The following is a 20,794-nucleotide window of genomic DNA, read 5'->3' as shown; positions in this document are numbered from 1 at the left end:
TCTAAGCTCCTAGAAATCACCAAGGTCAAACGCCCTGCCCATACACAGAGGCCCAGGGTCACAGCCATAGGATCTGGCTGCCCCAAAACCATTCTATGCATGTGTCTGGCTTCCTGAATTCCAGTCTTTATTGTAATTCCTCAATGCACCAAATATTGAGGATCTTTGAGAAAACCCCTAAGAATTTGTACCCTCTACCAGATTTTGAATAAATTGTGAAATAATGTAAAAAATTAAGATAAAGGCAAGAATATTACTACAAGGGGCCAGGGTGGGAAATGCAGCTTTAGGCCTATTAGAAAAGTGACTTGCTGGTACTACACCCCCAGACTGGGCAGATATAGCCACCCAACCTCAGGTACTATCACTCTGAAGCAGGCTTCCCACATGGGCGGTCTTACCCTAGTGAGGCCTATGTCTTAGAGGGGCAGAGGAGAACCTTTCTTTAAAATATACCTTATTTTTTAGAGCAGTTTTAGATTCACAGAAAAATTAAGCAGAAGGTAGAGAGCTCTCCCATATAGCCCTGCACCCCATTATAGATTCTCTATCTCCTGATAAAGAGGCCACAAAGACTGGCGTGCCCCACCAGGCAGCAGGACTTACTTAATGCTTGAGTAATTAAGTCAGTTGTGTAACTGATGCAAGGATAGACAGGCTGATGGAGTACAGGAGACTTGTACGCAAATAGGCAACAGACTGCTGTCTTAAGACAATGGGACAAAGAGGCTTTGTTTCTTTTCCTCAGCAAACGGTGCTGGTTCACTTGGCTATCCACATAGGAAGAAATACATCTTGGTGCTGATACCTCACATCACACCCAATAACGCAAGTTCCAGCTGGAAGAGGATATAATACACAGAGGATTAGTATCAATGATACGGAAAGCACTACAATTGTAACTCAGGGTAACCACATAATTGATAATTAAATTGGGTCGTGGGTGAACCAAAGATGAGAGTGTATTATGAACTATATTATTCTGCTCAGGCGGCCATAACAGAATACCACAGACTAGATGGCTTAAACCAGAGAACATTATTTTTCTCTCCGTTTTGGAGCCCAGAGGTCCACGGTCAAGTGGCCCACAGGGCTGGTTTCTGGTGAGACCTCTCTCCATGGCTAGTAAATGGCCGCCTTCTCACTGTGTCCACACAGGGCCTTTTCTCTGTGTGCGTGCACTCCTGGCTTCTCTTCCTCTTCTTAGAAGGACACCAGTCCAATGGGATGATGGCTCCCCCCTTACAACCTCATTTTACCTCCATTACCTCCTTCAAGGCCTTATCTCCAAATATGGTCACACTGGGAGTTAGAGCTTCAACTGGTGGATTTGCAATGGGACCCGATTAAGTCCATAAAAATAAAGAAGGATTTTGCTTCATCCAATCTGTATACAGAAAAATAAAAAATAAAATAAAAGACCATATATATATCCAAAAGATTAGAAAACAGGGACTCAAGAAAGTGTTTTTATGTGAATGTTCATAACAGTACCACTCACAATAGCTGAAAGGTGGAAACCGAAGTGTCCATTAACAGGTGAACGGATAAACAAAATGTGGTCTGTCTGCACAATGGAATACTACTCAGCCATACAAAGGAAGGAAACTCTGACCCACACTACAACACAGATGAACCTTCAAACATTAGGCTAGGTGAAATAAGCCAGACACAAAAGGACAAATTTTGTATGATTCCATTATGTGAGGAACCTAGAATAGACAAACTTACAGAGACAGGAAGTAGACTAGAGGTTCTTAGAGGCTGGAGGGTGGGTGGAAAGAAGGGGAAATTATTACTTACTGGAGAGAGTTTCAGTTCAGGAAGATAAAATGTTTTGGAAACAGATACTGCTGGTGGTCGCACAATATTTGAACACTTAAAAATAGTTAAAATGGCAACTTCTATGTTATATACAGTTTGTCATAGTTAAAATAAATAAAGACCAGGGTATGTCCCCACCCTGGGCTTCTGTAACACCTGCCCATCTTCACAGTCATAACCCCTTGTTCATCTGACTTCAGATCTGGCTTGCACATACTAGATGCTCAAAAAATTGATAAATAATCATTAAATGCTTGAGTGAATGAAAGGCAGGAAGCACATTGGTCTTATTTCCTGCTGCATATATAACTTCAGACATGACAAATGATGCCAAGATTTGTTGAATCAATGAATTAACATATCAATGCATAAATGAATCAATAAAGTATGGGGACTGTGTCTATGGTTGGATTTAACACTGCATCCTTTGTTCTTAGCAGAGTGTCTGATGCACTTTTGATGCACAAAGTAGGGACTCTGTGAAATATTTGCTAAGTGAACAAATATATGAATGAATGAATGCATGCATGAATAGGTGTCCAGGGTGCAGAATGAGGAAGGTGAAAATCTTGCCTGCTCAGAAGTGGTCAGAGCTAACTCAACAGGTCCACATGCTACAGCAAAGCTAGAGGAGGTGAGCATTAGATAGAAGAATTTTGAAGATGTTGGCAGAACTGGGGATGTGACATTCTGTCTTCATAAGTATCTTTAAACATCTGTCTGGCTGTCATGCAGAGGAAGAAGCAGATGTATTCTGGGATCCTCAATGAACAGGTGGAGGAAACTTCAATACGACAGAATTTGGGCATAATTTAAAAATGAAAAAACCTACATGTTTTGTGCATCAACCATGTTACAAGGCATTCTACAAGTTGTTCAACATACATTCATTACATTTCACACCTGCCTGAAACAGTCATGATTTCCCCACACTACATGTAGGAGAGATGATATGGCTTGCTCAAAGTCACACAGTGGACTTGTAACAGGACAGGACAGGATAAGGCTCAGGACTAGCTGATCCCATTGCCAACACTGTTTGGAACTGACAACAAAAATGCATAGGTTGCCTTGTAGGGTAGTGAGCTCGCATCTTTGGAGCCTGTCTGTCAAGTAGAGGCTTGGTTTTTCACTGTATTAAGCCAAGAAAGACCATGCGATAGAGCTGAAAGACAGACTGAACTGGGGTCTTTCTGGTTCTCTGGTTGGGGGTTCCCCATTCTTGTATTGGGTCCACCCTAGCACCATAATGGTTTCTGAGACAATGACATTGGTCTAGCGAGCTCACTTCAAAGGAGACCTACCTGTCTTCCAACCCATACCTAAAAGGCCTATAAAACATATCCAACATTAAGTGTCAGGGTAGCAAATAGATTTTAATTTATATTTCAATTTAATGCAATTCATAGTGGCTGCCTGGAGTGCTGCTCAATTCTGAAGCTTTGTTTAGCTGCCATGGGAAATGGTGCTTTGGTTGATTAGTAATGTCTGTCATGGGTATGGAAGAGTAGCTGGAAGACATTTGCCACATATTGGCCATTCTTGCTCCAGTACAAGCATTTTAACTTTGGAAGAGCCCAATAGATAATAGTGGTAAAGCCAGATTCATCGAAGAAAATACCAAAGTACATCATCTTAGAGCCAGAAAAGGGATTAATTTTCAACATGGAGATTTGTAACAGTCCAGCTTCCAATTCCTAAACATTACTCAGCTTCCTTCCTTGTGGGCCTGTCCTTTAATTAGGAGGATCTGCCAATATTTCAAAGCTGAGCAGTTCCCCGGCCATCCTAGCCCAGTGGCTATCCCAGCCAGCTCCCCGAGTTCTCCCTGCCACAGTCTCCCAGAGCACCAGACTGGATTTTGATCATGCAAATAGAAATGGATGTTTCCCCCTGTGCAATAAATAGCCTCTCTCCATGCTCAACTACATATTTCTCCCTGAAACCAATTAAAGTCACAGCTACCTCCCTGTGCAGAACTAGGAGAGCACCTCTGTTCATTCCCTTCTTGGATGCTGGGGGGCTGCTGTATCCCCACATCCTAGCCTGGCCAGGCCTCCAGAAAATCTGACAGCCTTCCTTGGACAAGTGACCTCAGGAGGTCTCTGCCATCCTTTCCTGTCCTGCGTGCATATGCCCTCCCATAGGAGCCTCAGTGGTTACAAATGTGGGCTTTGAAGCCTGATATTTGAGGTTTGGGTTCACATCTTGATTTTATCATGTACTCACTGTGTTACTTTGGGCAAGTCACTCAACCTCTCTAAGCTTCACTTTCCTCATTTCTAAAATGGGAATAATGCAGTAAACCTCATAATGCTCTTGTCAGGAGGGTTTGTCTCCTTTATCCATTCCACTGTCCCTTGTGAATACCTCTCATGTGCATCTCTCTGTTCCTTACCATGGCCACGCTTTACACTCAGGCCTCATCAGCTCTTCCTGACTAGGGGTTATACCCTTTTTTTAAGCCAGAGAAGCTGCTGTTTGGATTCGTCAACTTCCCTGCCTGTGTAGGGATGTTAACTCATCTTAGCACAGACTTTCTTTTTCCTGGGAAGAATTCTCTCCATCCTGAAGGGAACCCACGTAGCAATGGAATGAGGGGCAAGGAGGCCCTCACTGTCCTAGAAGAGAGGAGCAAAGGGAGCTTTGCTGAGGGTTGACCAAGGCTGTACTTCCCAGTATTCTAGAGCTGGTGACTGGGAGGGAAGTGGACACATGAGGGGCCTCTTGGGAAAAAAGTTTCAAGAGCCCAAATTCTTCCTCACATCTGCCGTTCCATGATACAGTTTAAGATTTTCCTGACTCCATCTGTGGGCAGAAAAGGACCCCAAACACCAGAAAAATCACCTAGAGGGAAGGTAGTGAGCTGGGCTCCACCCCAGAGCATGGGTTTGTCTGGCCCGGAGTGTGTCTATGACCCCGAGGTCCTCTTTCTAAACCACTCTCCCCAGCGGATCTGCACCAGTGGAAATTCTGGGGCTGGAGAGTGGAAACCAAGAGGATGATGCTCAGAAACTGAAGGAGACTCACTGCGGCCTGCTCAGAATGGAGATTTGCTCTGTTCAGGACAGTAGCCATTAGCCGCATGTAGCTATTTGAGATCAAAATTAAGTTAACTGAAATAAAATTGAAACCAGTTCCCCCACCACAACTGCCACATTTCAAGGGTTCAAATGCCACATGTGGTTAGCAGCTACATTATGCAGTTCAGAATTATGGAACGTTTCCATTGCTGCAAAATGTTCTACTGGATAGTGCTAATCTAGAGAAGGGTTTCTCCACATCAGTACTGCTGATGTTTTTGGCCTGAAAACTTGGTTGTAGGGGGCTGTCCCATGCACTATAAGATGTACAGCAGTATCTCTGGCCTCTACCTGGCGGATGCTGGTAGGACCCACCCCTAGTTCACAACCAAAATATCTCCAGACATTGCCAAACGTCCCTTGGCAGTGGAAGAGTGGGGGCAACAAACCTCTCCCAGTTGAGAACCACCAGGCCAGACCATGTAGTCCACGTGGGCATCACTTAGAATTGTTGGGGAGGAGGAGAGAGAGCTGGGCTGGGCCAGCTTTCTTCAGGGCCCTGGGATGGCAGCAGGAGAGTACACCTCTGTCCTGGGCAAGTGTCCTGAGTTCGTGGACATGAGGAAGGGTGGACAGGCAGAGGGAGGGCTGGCAGGGAGGCCTTAAAGGTTGCCTGGGTCACATTACATCTGCAGTTCTACAGTTGCCAACTCCATGGCTCCCAGCCTCCTGCTTCCTCCCTGACAAATTAGCCCTATACACTGGCTTCTAGAGTGAACCTTTGAAATATCCTTGACTGTTATTTCCTTTTTAAGCACACCTGGTGTCTTCCACTGATCTTAAGATAAAATCAAGACACGTGGCCTAGCACCCAGACCTCTCATTGCCTATTTCCTTTGAATTTTGTCCAGCTCATCAACACCTCCCTTTAATTGCCCACAGGCCACGCTGTTCCCTGCCCATGCCATGCCCTTTCGGTTTTCTCTGAGTTTACATTTGCTGATCCCTGTACCTGGAATGCCCCCTTCCTGCTCTCCTAGTTAAAAATCTCACCCATCATTCCTATTTCAGGGAACCCCAAGACCACTCTCAGGCTCATCGATTCACCAGAAGAACTCATGGAACTCAGCATGTAGTTGTCCTCACACCTATAGTTTATTACAGTGAAAAGATATACAGTAAGACCAACAAGCGAAAGACATTGGATAGTTGAGAAAAATTTGTACGCAGTCTTCCTATGCACTGTACCTGTGAGAGGCCACACTGGGGATGCTCCTTCCTCCAGCTGTGAAAATGCAGCCATATGTGTGTGTTTCTGCCCAGGGAAACCTGTCTGAGACTCAGAGTTTAGGGTTTTTTTGGTGGTTGATCATATGGACATTCTTAGCCTAGTAAACCAAACTTTTAAACTTCCAGAAGGAAATCAAATGTTCCACATAAAACTTACTGAGGGTAGAGTCCAGTCACAACCAAATAACTTTATCAGTTAGGGAATGTTTCAAAAGCCAAGTTCCTCAGTTCCAGCCAAGGACCAACCCTGAAGGCAAGCTTTTCTAAAGAGAGCAGCTTCAAGCTTGCTGTGTCACTTCTGCTCTGCACATTTCTTTTCCAAGATCAAAGACCACACTATTTGTAAAATCCTTTCTTGCCTCCCAGGTGAAGCTAATTCACAGTTTCTGGGTCTCTGTGGCTTCCTCTGACTCCTCAAATCGCAGAAGAAACCAGGAGGGTCTTATAATTGCCCATGCATTTCCCCCTCCAGACTGTGAGTGCCTTGAAGACAAGGACTTCTGTTTTGTCTTGGTGTTTCTGGGGCCAGCACAGGGCTTGGTACCCATAAGGGACTTGATATGTGTTTGTTGAATAAATTGGTGAATGGAAAGCATGAAGGTGCAAGGAGCCAAGAATGCAGAGGACACAGAATGGAAAAGACATGGCCCCTGTCCTTAGGGGAGTGTGCAAATAATGTCCAGGCCCAGTGAGGTGGCGTAGATGACCACAGCCAGGCAGAACTTCCATCTGTCCATCCTGGCCACCACCCCGTACAGACTGGACAGCCAAAAGCAGCCTGGGCTCACATCCATGCCTCTGCTGCCAACCAAGGAGATCATATCTTTCTGAAGCTGCAGCTTGTTTGGCAAAGCATCTTGAAGTGACCAGTCAGGTAAGGGAGTGAGACATCCCTAGCTAGACAACAATGCTCAGCATCCTTTTGAAAGAAGGGTGCTGGTAGATGCTACCAGGGAGGACTGAGGCAGAAGGAGGAGCTGCCTTCAAAGTTCCAGGTCCCTTGAGTTGAAAAATGGAGTCCATGCCCAGGTCCTGGGCTTTGGAGGCCAGGTGACCTGGGCTGGAATTCCAGCTCCATCTGTGTTTTGCTGTGAGATCTGGCAAGTGCCCTACTATCCCTGAGCCTCCATTGCCTCATCTGTTAACATAGGAGTAACTCCTCATTCACGAGGATTTTGTGAGGGTCAAATGGAATAAGGTACATAAAGCATCTCCATCGTGCCTCCCAGGGCCTATAAAATGAAGCTGGTTGTGACTGGCATCATTGTAGTCACTACACAATAACTACTGGCATGTGGGATTCAGATTTCCCTGCTCCCTGGTGTACAGAATAGAAGAAAATCCTCTGTTGAGTTTCAGGCCCTCCCAGTCTGGCCTTGCCTTTGAGCAGGAACCCCAGAACTCGCCACACCCCACAGGCCACTTTGGTCAGTCAGGCCGGCCCTGGGCAAACAGCTACCATCTCTTGCCAAAATGAAAAATAGCCCTGGGACTTCAGGGTAACCATGGCAACTGCCTTCTGATCAGGATTATTGTGACTTTATCAGAAAGTTCTCTTTTCCTTCAGCTTTTGGATACTCCAAAGTTCACTGAATTTTTAAGTGTGGTTTTATTATATCTTGGAGCTAAATCCTTTTGCAGCAGAAACCTTTCCCTGATTCAGTAATGCAAGCTGACAAGAAGAGTCTAGAGATCTGCTCCAATGATAACTTTTTTCCCCAGTTGCCCACAACCACTGTCTACCTTCTCCCTAGTGAATGTAATCAGGGCAAGGCGGTCTGGGGGGTCATGGTCTCTTGCTGTGGATGAGCAGACTCATCCACAGCAATGTGAGGTGTGTCTCGGGGCTCCTTCAAGCTGTTCCATCCACATAGCCCAGGGGAGCAGGGGCCTGTGGCTTCTCAGCAGAGTCCCTGGCAGATTCAGGTCTGTGGTTGAGCTCCTGGGACACATGCAGGGATAAATGGATGAGGAGGTCAAATGCCTCCCAACTTTCCACTGATGATCCTGAAAGTGGGACCTTTTACCTCTGCCACCCAGGGACCTCACAAGGAAGGCTCATGTTACTGTGTAACTAGCCCAGCATATGGTCTGGCATCTAATAAGTGCTCCCTAACTCAGTGAAGGAACAAATGAATGAACAAATGAGCTAACTAATTCCTCACTGGGTTTTTTGCAAGGCTCAAAAATTATAGAAGTTCATTATAAGCTGCCAAGTGCTCCTAAGTGCTTAGAATTGCTGTCCCCGTGGTTAACAATGAAAACACCAGCAGCAGCTGGCTTCGCTCTAGCAGCAGAATCACCTCCTGCAAATCCTGCTCCACTCAGGTCAGCTTCCTCATCCCTGCCTCAAAAATCTCCCCTCCTCACAGAGGAAAGCCCATGACCCCAGCCTTGAAAGCAAAGACCCCACAGCCTGGTACCACCCCATCTTTCCAGGTGAATCCCCTTTGAACTCATCTGCCTGCCCACTGGTCAGGGTTCAGATGAAAAGCCACCTCCTTCAGCAGACAGTGAAGGAGGGAGTGTAAGCCCCAAAGCCACAATGTCAGAGATGAGTCTATCTTGTGCCATCAAGGGAGAAATCAAGTCCTGGGGGTCATTCCATGAGATAACCTGCTCCCAGGAAAATGGCCACGCCAGCCATGCACCCCTCGAGTTTAGAGTCTGCATTAACACTATTTGTTTCCCAACTGCTTTGAGGTGAACGAGTCCTTGGATGGTCAGGGGGAGGAAGGAGCGTGTCGGAGCTCAGCCCGGAGGCTAGTGGGAGCTTGTTTTGGCGCGGGACCTGGCAGTGTGGTGGGGGAGATGCTGCACACAGCTCACAGGCGGTGCTGGGCAGCGACCTGCAACGGGCCCAGGTGGAGACGCTCAATCTACAGCTAGTGCCCACTCCACACAGCCAGCAGGGGTCAATCCTCCTCCGGGGTGGGCAGGGAGAGATGGAGGTGCAGAGCTTAATACGAGGTTGTCTTGGGGCTGCCTCCTAGCACAGGGAGGAGCAGGAGGGCCTGGAGCTGCATGGAGCGTCCCACGCTCTCCGTGTCAGCAAGGAGACAGGCGACTGAGGGTGCAGCCAAGCCCAAGCTGAGCCTTCTCGTGCCATTCGGCCGGTACGCACACTCCAGCTCTCTAGGCTGCCCACCGCAGAGCAGCTGCCCGCACAGCGGTGAGGAAGAGTAGAGTGAGGGGGGCGGGAAAGGAGAAAAGAAAATGAAAACCTGCCACGTACGGGTGCGTCCCAGGTGCCATGCTACGCTCTGCATGCCCTCTCTCTAACATAAACCCTGCCCAGCGGAAATTGTTGAGACATTTGACAGATGAGGCCCCAAGAAGGAAGGAGCCAGCTCCTGGTCCTCACCTTAAGCAGCTCTCCCACTCCTCCCCCTCCACCTTGCTGGCGGCTCCATCCCAGGTGCTGCAGAGCCTGGAGCCCAGCCAGTGGAGACTCCGAGGAGATGCCCAGACCAGAGCTGGAGATCCCTGGGGACAGAAAGGTGCTGAAGGGGTCTGCTGAGGGCAGGGGTGTGGGTCAGGTCACCTGGGAGCTGATGTCCAGCAGGAGGAGGGCCCAGGCGAGAACTCTGTGGGCCTCTGCCTTTCCGCTGGTGCAACAAGGACAGGCTATTTATAACCATGCATCGATGCCCAGGCCAGGCCCAAGGTAGGCATGCAATCAACCCTTGCTTCTCTCATGACTGATGCCATCTCAGTGAGGGTTCTTGCCAGAGCCTCTCTGAGAAGACTGCCTTTTACCCTATTATCCCGTGGACATTAGAGTCTAAAATTAGCTGGTTGATACTGTAAATACTGCTGAAAGGTCAAGCCTCCTGGAGCCCACATCAGGGAATCTCAACACCGAGTGACTTTGACCAAGGGATAAAGCTCAGCTGTTCAAAACTGCAAAGCCAGCCTGGCAAGAGCTGAGGGCTGGATGTCTGAGATCCACCCCTCTCTCTACCACCCACGGCCAATGTCACCATGTGCTGCCCCAAGAACAGCCCCTTGGGCCATCTGCCTGGCCCCTGCCTCAGCTCCGGCCTCACCACTGTCACCGGGATGATCAGTCAGCTCCATTCCTCACTGATGCCCCTGACCCTCCATCCACCCTTCAAACTGGCCCACAGAGAAGCCTGCTTAAAGAGCACACACATTATTATCAAGTTATGTTAGCATTTACCAAGAGATGAATGTGCACCATGCCAACCCCCAAGTACTTTCCTGGTATTAGTTTGCTTTCTCCTCAGAACAATCCCAGCTACTAGTACCACTACTAGTACCACTCCATGTTACAGATGGGGACGCCAAGGCTCAGAGCAGTTGAGCAAATTGCTGAAGAGTCACAAGCTACTAAGCAGCAGATCTGGAATTCCCACCCAGATTTGTTTGACTCCATAACCTTATTCGCAACCCCTGTACCATGCTAGCAGCCAGAGATGAATTTGGTGGATTAGGCTGGCTTCCTCAGGATGCTCAGCGTTTTAGGGAGACAACAGGCAGAGAGAGTACATATAAAAGAATGACATAGATGCTTATTCAGGATGAATAAAGTGCTCTCAGAGATCATGCATTTAGCTGGCAGGGGTGGTTGGGAAGGATTCATTGCCTTGGCAAGGACTTGGTGTTTGAGCTGGCTGCTGGAGGGTGAATGGGACGGGAGGGCACTTTATGCAAAGGGAACCGCATAATGAGAGTGGCAGTAAACTGAGTACAACAGAGTTCTGGCCTGGGGAAATAAGAGGGGTGAGCAGGCACCTGACCCTTAACCATCCCTTACTGAGTTCCCGATCTCCCCCCAAGGCAGCTCCTGCTGCAGCCATTCTGATCTCCATTAATGGCAGCTCCATTTCTCCAGATGCTCCAACCAAGTGTCTTGGTGTCATCCGTGACTCCTCCCTTCCTCTGCCATCTCGAATCTGGCCTGCCAGCAAATTCATTCAACTCTATTTTCAAACTATGTCCAGAATGTGATCACTCACCACCCGCCCTCTTCTCTTGCACCAGACAGAGCTAAACGGCCCTTATGTTGCCAGTCTTGAACTCGTCCTTAGCCTGTCTGTTTTCCATAAGGCCAGAGTGACGCTTTTTAAAAGTAACACAAAACGGTTGGCATGAATGTGGAGCGAAGAGAACCCTGGTACACAGACGGTGGTAATATAAACTGGGGCAGCCATTATGGAAAACAGCACGGTGGTTCCTCAAAAAGTCAAAAACAGAAATACCATAGGATCTAGCAATTCTACTTCTGGGTATTTTTATCTGAAGAAAATAAAACCACTAATTCAAAAAGATACTAATTTGATAACGTACGTGTTCACTGCAGCATTATTTACAATAGCCAAGATATGGAAGCAACCTAAGGGCCCATCAAGAGATGAATGGATGAAGAAGATGTGGGGTATGTGGGGGGGTGTGTGTGCACGTGTGTGTGTGTATACACATTCCTTCAGCAATACAAAGGAATGAAATCTTGCCATTTGCGAGAACAGGATGGACCTGGAGGGTATTATGCTAAGGGAAATAAGTCAGACAGAGAAGGACAAATTCCATATGATTTCACTTATATGTGGAATTTAATAAATTCCAAACAAAACAAAACAGAAGCAAAACAAGCCTGTGGTGGCCAGAGAGGAGGGTGGTGGGGGAATGGGTAAAACACGGGAAGGGGACAAAGTGGTCCACACTTCCAGTTACAGAGTAAATAGGTCATAGGGATGTAGTGTGCAGCAGAGGGCATTTAGTCAATAATACTCTAATGATTTTGTATGGTTACAGACGGTGACTAGCCATACCGAGATGATCATTTCATAATGCATAGAAATAGTGAATCACTATGTTGTACACCCAAAACTAATATAATATTGTATGCCAACTACAATTCAATTAAAACATGTAAGTCAGATCATGTCACTGTCCTGCACAAAAGCCCCCAGTGGCTCCCATCAGAGTAAGCTGAGTAAAGGACAAAGCCTTACAGCCACCTTCAGGGCAACAGACTCCCGCCCTGCCTGCGTCTCCACCTCACCTCCTCACCCCTTTGTTCTCGCCTCTCTGCTGCCCTGACCACAAGCTGCTCCTGGAGACTCCAGCGCATTCCCTCTTGAGTCCCTGCATTTGCTGTCCCCCGTCACAAGCCCCTAGTAGCCAGACGACTCACCTTCTCACTCCCTTAGGTATTCATTTACTCAAGTCACCTTCTCACGGAAGCCTTCTCTGGCCATCTTCTAAAATTTCAACCTCCCTCCCCGACAATATTCCAAATCCCCTTCCCTGGTTTATTTTTCCCCTTTCAGTACCATTCCGTGCCGCTGTGGAACATACTAGATACTTGACTTACCTGGTGAATTGTCTGTTTTATCACTAAAATGTAAACTGTATGAGAACAGAGTTGTTTAACTTACTTTTATTTCATTTTATTTTATTTTTTAGCCACTTGAGGCTGATAGATGGGGAGGAAGAAAGAAGGGTCTGGCAGAAAGTCAGCGAGACAAATTCATGCTCAGGACTTCCAACTCGTGGGGCTTGTATTCCCACGGGAAAGCCATTCTAGGGAGCAATGAGGCCAGGGGCGGGAAGGCTTCTTGGTGGGTGGGGTGGATCCAGGAATGGAGAGCGCCACTGTCAGAGGCATCGTCTGTTCAGACTTTGAAATCGCTGAGGGTGCAGGGAGAAGTCAAAGAGAGAAGTGGGACTTGGGACCTTGGCCACCAGGAAAAGCTACAGCTCTGGGGAGGTGGGAGATGGGGAGCTGTGCACCTCAGCCAGCCATGTGGCCGTGAAGAAGGCCGTTGGTCTGGAAGCCACACTGTGGTCCGGTTGCCTCCAGCTAGGGTTCGTGCCTTTTCACAAACCCACAGAGGCTCTTTGTCGCCTCCAGATCAAAGCCTGAAGCTCCTGGGGACATCAGAAGCCTCTCATCATTTGGCCTTGACCTGCCTCCCCAGCCTCAGCCCTCCTAACATGGATTTTGAAAGGAACACAGACTGGAGCTAGAGGATCTGAGTCAGAGCCCTATTTTGCTACTGACTCACCTCTCTGAGGGAGAAAAATGTCTAACCTGGAAGGTTGTATAGGAATTTAATTAAATGCAAACAAAATATATGCTGTATACTGAGTGCTTGACAAATGGTAGCCGCTGTCTTTACCATTCACTGCTTGCTCTTTGAGTCTCAATTTCTCCATCTGTGTACTGGGGCTGGTGTTAGCAGACATGAGCTTGTCATAAGGATTTAATGACAGCTCCGCTGATGAAACATTCACAAAGCATGAAGTCTTGGACAGTGTGAGCTACACCATGTAACCCTGATCTCCCTACTGATTCCTGAACAGCCTTCCTCCTGTCCTGCCCTGCAGCCTTTTGGTAAGCTTCTCTCTCTGCCTGGATGGCCTCTCCGCCCAGATGCCACCGCCCACGCCTAGCCTGCCCGCAGGGCTCTGCTCAGTCTGTTTGGTACTGGAGCTACTGATCAGTTCATCAGCTTACTTGGATCTCCCCATGAGATCGTGAGCTCTCGCGGGGCACAGAGTGTGGGGTTCCCAAACCAGGGGGTCTGCAGCTCCCCGCGCAAAGCTGCGCCCACGGGGGGCACTTGGTAAATGTTGGTTTAATTGGATTACAAGAAAAGAATTAAGGGGAGCAGCCGTCTCTCCCTCAACGCCTCTTCTATTCAGATGTCTAACTGCTTCTCCAGGATAGGAATTAATTGAATCAAGGGCCATTTTCTTAGCAAAAAGAAGCCAATTTAGGATTTTAGAAATAATTGCAGTTCTGTCTTATATCCCATTCGGGGAAGGAGAGGGGACTCAGATAAGCAAACTCACAGCAAGCAGGCAGTGGTGTCACCACTTCTCTTAATAAAAGATGCACTTAATCTCCTAAGATCACTTACAAAGTGCCCTCCCACCAGCCAAGTTTCCTTCAAATGTCTAAACACCCCCACCCACTGCATTCAGAGTGGGAGCCACAGGCCTCCGGACTCTGCGTCAGGTTCCACTGCCTGCACTGTCTTCAGGGAGGCACTTGCCCAGCTTTTGCCAAACTGCAGGAGGCCTTGCTTCCCTGGAACTGCAGGTCATCACCATTGCCCACTGCCTCCTTCACAGCCCATCTCCCCAGCCTCAGTGCATCTCCAGCCTGGACCATCATATCAGCTATCTTGCTGGTCTCTTCCCCCAAGCCTCCCCTTCAGTCCATCCTTTACACTAGCTGTCAAGGGGCTCTTTCTGGAATACACATCTGAAATGCCTTTCCCTCCTTCTTCACTTGGAAAAACTCCTATTCATCCTTCAAAACACAGCTTAAATGTCACCTTATCTCTAAGCCTTTCTCTGATCTTTCTGAACAGAAAGCTACTCCCTTAACTCCTCTGTGCTCTTTCTAGCCCTTGCCACATTGCACAGGTTTATTTTGACATGTCTCTCTTCCCTACTTTGAGCCCTTAAAGAACCTAGACAATGTTCAAGGAATTTTTGTGTTTTTGGTGCCAGCAGAGGTGAGAAGATGGGGAGGAGGAGGGGATCCTGTTTGCCCTGCATCTTGAGCACAGCCAGATTGGTCCCTGAAGCATCCTGGTGTGCTGTGCTTGGGGGTCCTTACAATCCTCTGGTTTAGGCAAACTGCTGGTGCAAAGAAAAGGTGGTGATTGCAGCCAAATGGACAGTGTTCAGAGCACGATACTCTCCTAGTAAGAGTCCTGGAGAGCAAATTGGAAACTGGAGGCACAGGGAGACCTGGGAAGAGAGTGGCTGTCTGGGCCCTGCTCTGTGGACACTTGGTCGCCTCACCCCTGAAGCAGGGCTGAGGCGTGGTTGGCCTCACAGAGCTGCTGAGGGCGGGTCTGAGCCTGGAAAGAGGACTGCTTCTGCCCCACCAGGCCGCCAGCTCCTGCAGGGCAGGGACGGTATGTTGCTCTGCGTTTCCAGCACCTCCTGACTTGGAGCCGAGCATCAGAAATGTTTGTGGAATAGAACAGAAGGGCTGCTGGCTGGCTGGCTCAGTTAGTGCAAAGAGCAAAAGACAGAGTTTGTAGGTGTCAAGGCCTGGAGCCACGTGAGGCTGGGGAAGGGAGGGACCGATACACACCTGCCAACCCCAGGAGCCCACCCCTCCTCCCCAGCTCTCCAGCCATTAACCATCCCTGTGTTATGCTCTAGTTAGATGGGGCCTTCCTCGCCAGAGCCCTGAGGTCCACCACTTCCCCATGGAGATTTAGAGGCCCTTTGGAGCAGGTGATATGGCATCCTTTTTGCCACAAAAGGCGCAGAACCATGGCTCTGTGTCCTGATTTTCCCCCACTCCAGTGGGAGGCAGCCAGCCTAGACTGTGGGCTCTGATGGGTGGATTTCTGGAGAATGTCATCAAGAAGCTACATCAAATACTGAGCAGTGATTATCTCTGGGCAATCAGTCTTCAGGAGAATTTAACTATCTCCCTCATCCTTTCCAACATCTCCCTAACATAAACAATATACCCAGAACGTCTTGATAACCAGAAAATGTAGCAAAAAATACTATCTTGTTGCATCATAAAAATGATCATGAGAGTGCTGCCTACAGAGGAGTCAATATGGTTGGGAGAGTCAGGAGATCTCAGGAAGATGTTCAGGGCTCTGGAAGGCTGGGGGTAGGTGATAGCAGAGGGCAGCCACGTGGATTCCCAACTAGAGGGTGGGGCCATTGGGTCGGAGGGCAGGGACTGCTCAGGCGCAGTGGGAGATGTGGCTGTAAGGGAAGGCTGGACCCAACACTGAAAAGCCCTGCATGCCAGGAGAGACACAGACTTGACCTTGAAGGAGACAGGGAGCCATCAGGGCCCATGAGCTGGGGAGACCTGGATCAGTGCAGAGCTGCAGATGGACAGCTCCAGCCACAGTAACCCAGAAGATGGTGATTGTCACAGTGGGTGAGATGGGAAGGGACACTGAGCTGCAGTGGCAGGCGCAAAGGGGGACAGACGCAAAGAGCAGCGTGGGATTCTGTTGGGGCAAATAGTCTGAGGATGTCCATGAGGCCGAGGGCTACATGCAGGAAGCCATGCATTCAGACCCACCCCCATTGAACCTCCAGCCACAGGCTTAGTTTCAGCCCCACTATCTCAGCCCTGAGTTGCCAGAACAGCTGCCTGACTATACTGTTGTGCTCCCCTGTGGCTCCCTCCCAGCCAGTCTGCCCGAAGCACCAGGGGGAACTTGGAGGAGCAGACGAGTCCCGGCACCCAGCTAACACACAGATCTGGTACAGTAGGTGCAGGGTGAGGTTGGAGAGTCTGAAGTTCCGGCAAGCTCCCAGGTGATGGCCATGCTGGAGGCTCAACCTTTGAATAGCAAGATTCTGAAAGCCAAGTCTGGTGACTGTTGATGTAAAACTTTTCCTCAGTGGTACCCCCTTGGCCCAACCGTTTGGGTCCCAAATGCTTCATAAGACTCTGAAGGACCGGTTCTGGTCTACTTCCAGCCTATGGCCATATGTCTCAGCCCCTCCATCCCACTTCTCTCCAGTTATATTGAATCTTCCTTCTTCACTCTGTTCCACCACACACACACACACACACACACACACACATATGCACACACGCACACACACACACACACACACACACACACCACACACACACACACACACATAGAGTATCTCTTTGCCTTTGGAAACTTTCCTTATCCCTCCTCCCCATGTTCCCACTTTGTAGCATTTGCTACTTTTGTAATTACAAGTTCTGTATCTTTCCCCTCTACTGGCTCATGGTAGTTTATTCAATACATTTTGATTGAATAGGCCTGAGCCCAACATTCAACCCTAGAATGTGTGACTCCAAGACCAGCGATGTTTCGTGATCCCCCCTTTTCAGGTAGAACTCAGGAAGTCCACCTGATCAAGGCCTACCCTCCACATGTATTGAACATCCAAACACAGCCTCCAGTATCTGATTTCAGGATCCCACCCAGGTTGGCTGTCCTCACTCAAGGGCCACCTGGCTCCTTCCCCACTGCTGAGGCCACTTAGGTTCTGATGTGCTCTGGTTCTGAGTCAGGAGCTTTGGGGATGCTGGTCTTACTCTGATCTCGAATCCCAGAACCTGTAACTTCAATCCTGGTGTCTTCTGAGAGTCAACACCACCTTACTCCACAGCCCAGTGACTACCTGGTCCACACAGCCTGCAGGCCACTTGAAGGGCCCAGCCGGTCTCAGGTCTGGGCTCTGTCATCTCTGTTATCAGATCTGGGCTGGAGTTTGGCTGAGTCCTAATCTCATCACTCACCCAGTCTCCTAGATGGCTATTACTTGAGCTCTATTCAAACACTATGTCGTCTCCAGCTGTACTAACTTGACACCTGTTGGCAGCCAAGGTGATTACCATCTTCTCCAGAGTCAATATCAAGTTGATCAGACTTTAAATCCTCTCCTCACTGATAGCTGGACATTTCTCCTGCTCTTATCCCATCCCCAAGTTGGATTATCACAGGATATTCCCAGTGGCTTAGTTGAGGGCTCATATTCAGGCCCGTTACATTAGGTTGTATAGATGAACAGTGTCCTTGGAGCTGTGCATAAGGTGGCCTTGAACCCTAACCCTCTGGCTTTTCATAAGCAAAGACCAGGTTAGCATGAAGCTAGGACACACCTCCATATGATTATATCAAGTCCCATTGAATCAATCCTGTGCTCTCAGGGGTTTGATTGGTAGGTTGTTGAGATAAAATACCAGCTAAAGTGAGTCCGTGGTGCCTCCATAACGCACTGAGAGTTCCAGATTCTCATCTTTTTTAGGGGCCACAAACCAGTGCAAATAACCTCTTTTGTGTCTGGGAAGGGCACGAGAAGGCAGGAACCATCATTAGGGAATCTGATGAGGAGCTGATTACTGCTAACCATGCTGAATTTTCCTTTTAAATTATTCATAAACACAATTTTAATGTTTGTGTCCAGGCAGCCATCTAAAAACGAAATAAGCTGATGCAGTTAGCAAAAATCGCCCTGTCAGAAACACCAAAACTGAATTTGACAACTGATTATTCTATGAATGAATTTTTTCTGATTTTGTTATCTCAGGGAGACTCTGGAAGCTTCTGATGAAAGGACAGAGGGGAAGTCTGCATTCTGTTGTTATTTAACGCTGTGCTCTGCTGATCCAAGGTGTGGGCCTGCTTATCCCTGTGGCTCTGAGCCTCATCCCTTATTGGCATATCCCTGAGGCCTGAATTCCTTCCCTTTACCCAAGGCATTGGGTTCCCTGGAGTCCTCTTGGTAAAATGTGCAAGAATCTTGCATGTGGCCCATCAAAGAGTACTTCTGTAAACTGCTGGTAAGAGAAAATTGAGGCCTTGCCGAGAGTCATACTTTGAATCAGCAAATCTCATATGTGGGTTTATCCTAAGGAGATAAATGACATGCTCAAGAAGATAAAGGCATGGTTTCCAGGGGTTGGGGCCTGGGAGGGATGAATAGGCAGTGCACAGAAGATTTTTAGGGCAGTGAAAATATTCTGCATGATACTATAATGGTGGATACATGTCATCATATATTTGTCCAATCCGTAGAATGTTGGACAACTCCAAGATGAACCCTAATGTTAACTATGGACTTTGGGTGATTATGATGTGTCAATGTAGGTTCATGGGTTGTAACAAATGCCCCATTCTGGTGGGGATGCTGATAACGGGGGAGGCTATGCATGTGTGAGACAGTGTAAGTATATGGGAAATCTCTGTACCTTCCTCTCAATTTTGCTGTAAACCTAAAACTGCTTTAAAAAAATAAAATCTTTCTTTTTCATAAGGTTGGGGGCAAAAGAAAACAACAAAGCATTGTCTAAAATAGCAAACGATAGGTTGAAAACTGTCAAGTGATCTCATAGAGTTTGAGGAACAGAAATTGGAATTGCATTCATACCAAAGAGGAGGGAACCTCATAAATATCCCAAGATTTTAGCTGGAACCTCTGAAGGGCCATACTGAGGGACTAATGGCAAACCAGCAATACAACAGACTTTTAACAATTAAAACCCAGGTTCAAATTGCCACATGAACAGAATATAGGAGAAAATTTACATAATCACCTCAATCAATGTAAAAATGCAATAAAATCCAATATCCATTTGTGACTAGAAACCTATAGAAAATTAAAAATCAAAATGATGCTGCCTTAATCTGATAAACGTACAGCAAATATTACATGTAATTGAAAAATATTAGAAGCTTTTCCCTGGAGTTTAGGAGAACTTTGCCATCAGAAATATTCTATTCTGTATTATATTAGAGATCATAAGTGCAATAAGGAAAGAAAATATTTTTAAATGTATAGAATTAGAAAGGAAAATATTAAATTGACATTTTCACCAATGATGTAATTGCATTCATAGAAAATCCAAAAGAATCTACAGATAAGTTATTAGAGTAAATACATGAATTAAGCCAGGTTGCCAAATACAAAATCAGTGTACAGACAGAAGTCAACCACATTTCTATATGCTAGTCACAAAAATAAAACAAAAAATGTTGAAGTCTACTACTAATAATAGCATACAAAAATCAAATACTTAGGAATCTAAAAGAAAATTTGAGAGACTACTCTAAAAACTATCAACTATCATTGCGATAAATTTAAAAAGACTTAAATAAATGAAGAGATATACCATGTTTATGGATGGAAAGACTCAACATTATAAAGATATAAATTTTTCCCAAATTGATTTACATATTCAACATAAAACCAAAAAAAATGGATAAGACAATTGTAAAATTTATACAAGATTAAAAGGGTTAAGAACATCCAAAAAACTGCTACACTGTCAAATATCAAGATTTTAAGAATAAAGGTACAGTAATTAAGAATGCTAAACTTAAAAGGAATGATTGATAGACTACATTCAACATCATTTATCAAATGGCACCATAAGAGAGTAAAAGACAAGCCAATGTGGGAAAAGATGTTTTCAACACATATGACTGACAAAGAACTAACATAGAATATAGTTAGCACACCTGCAAGTAAGAGATAAAGGTAATAGAAAACTAGGTGAAATATTTGCTTTTAAAAGTAAGAGCTTTTAAAAAGAAGATATTTAAATGGCCAATAAACTGAAAATCATTCCAAATCATTGGTAATCAGGCAAACACACATTAAAACCACTGTCCCCTAGTTAGTCTAAAATAAAGAAGACTTTCAGTACTGACTAAGATACAGAGTCACTAGATGTTCTTACACTGCTTATGGGAATAGAAACTTGCACAACTATTTGAGAAAAGAATTTGGCAATATCTACCAAACTTGAAAAGATGTATACCCAATAACCAGCAATTCCAGTCATAGGCATATGACCAACAGAAGTGCCTACCTACACCTATAAAAGATATGTAAGAATGTCCATGGCAATGTTACCTGTGATGGGCAAAAATTATAAACAATTCCAATGTCCCTTAATAGAATTGCCATAAATAGAATGAATAAATAAATTGTAGTATATTCACAGTATGAAATATTAAACAACAATGAAAATATACAAGCAACTGAGATTCACAGTAACATGGGTGAATCTCACCAACAATGCTGAAAAAAAAAAAGCCAGATGCAGAAAAACACATCTTCTATCATTCGTTTATATAAAATCCAAAATTAACCAAAACCAGCCCATGGTGTTGGGAGTCAAGGTAATGATTCTC

The sequence above is a fragment of the Manis javanica genome, chromosome 4 (genome assembly GCF_040802235.1).
Source record: "Manis javanica isolate MJ-LG chromosome 4, MJ_LKY, whole genome shotgun sequence".
NCBI lineage: Eukaryota > Metazoa > Chordata > Mammalia > Pholidota > Manidae > Manis > Manis javanica.
The sequence above is the reverse complement of the archived record's forward strand: the minus strand, read 5'-3'. Positions refer to the sequence as shown.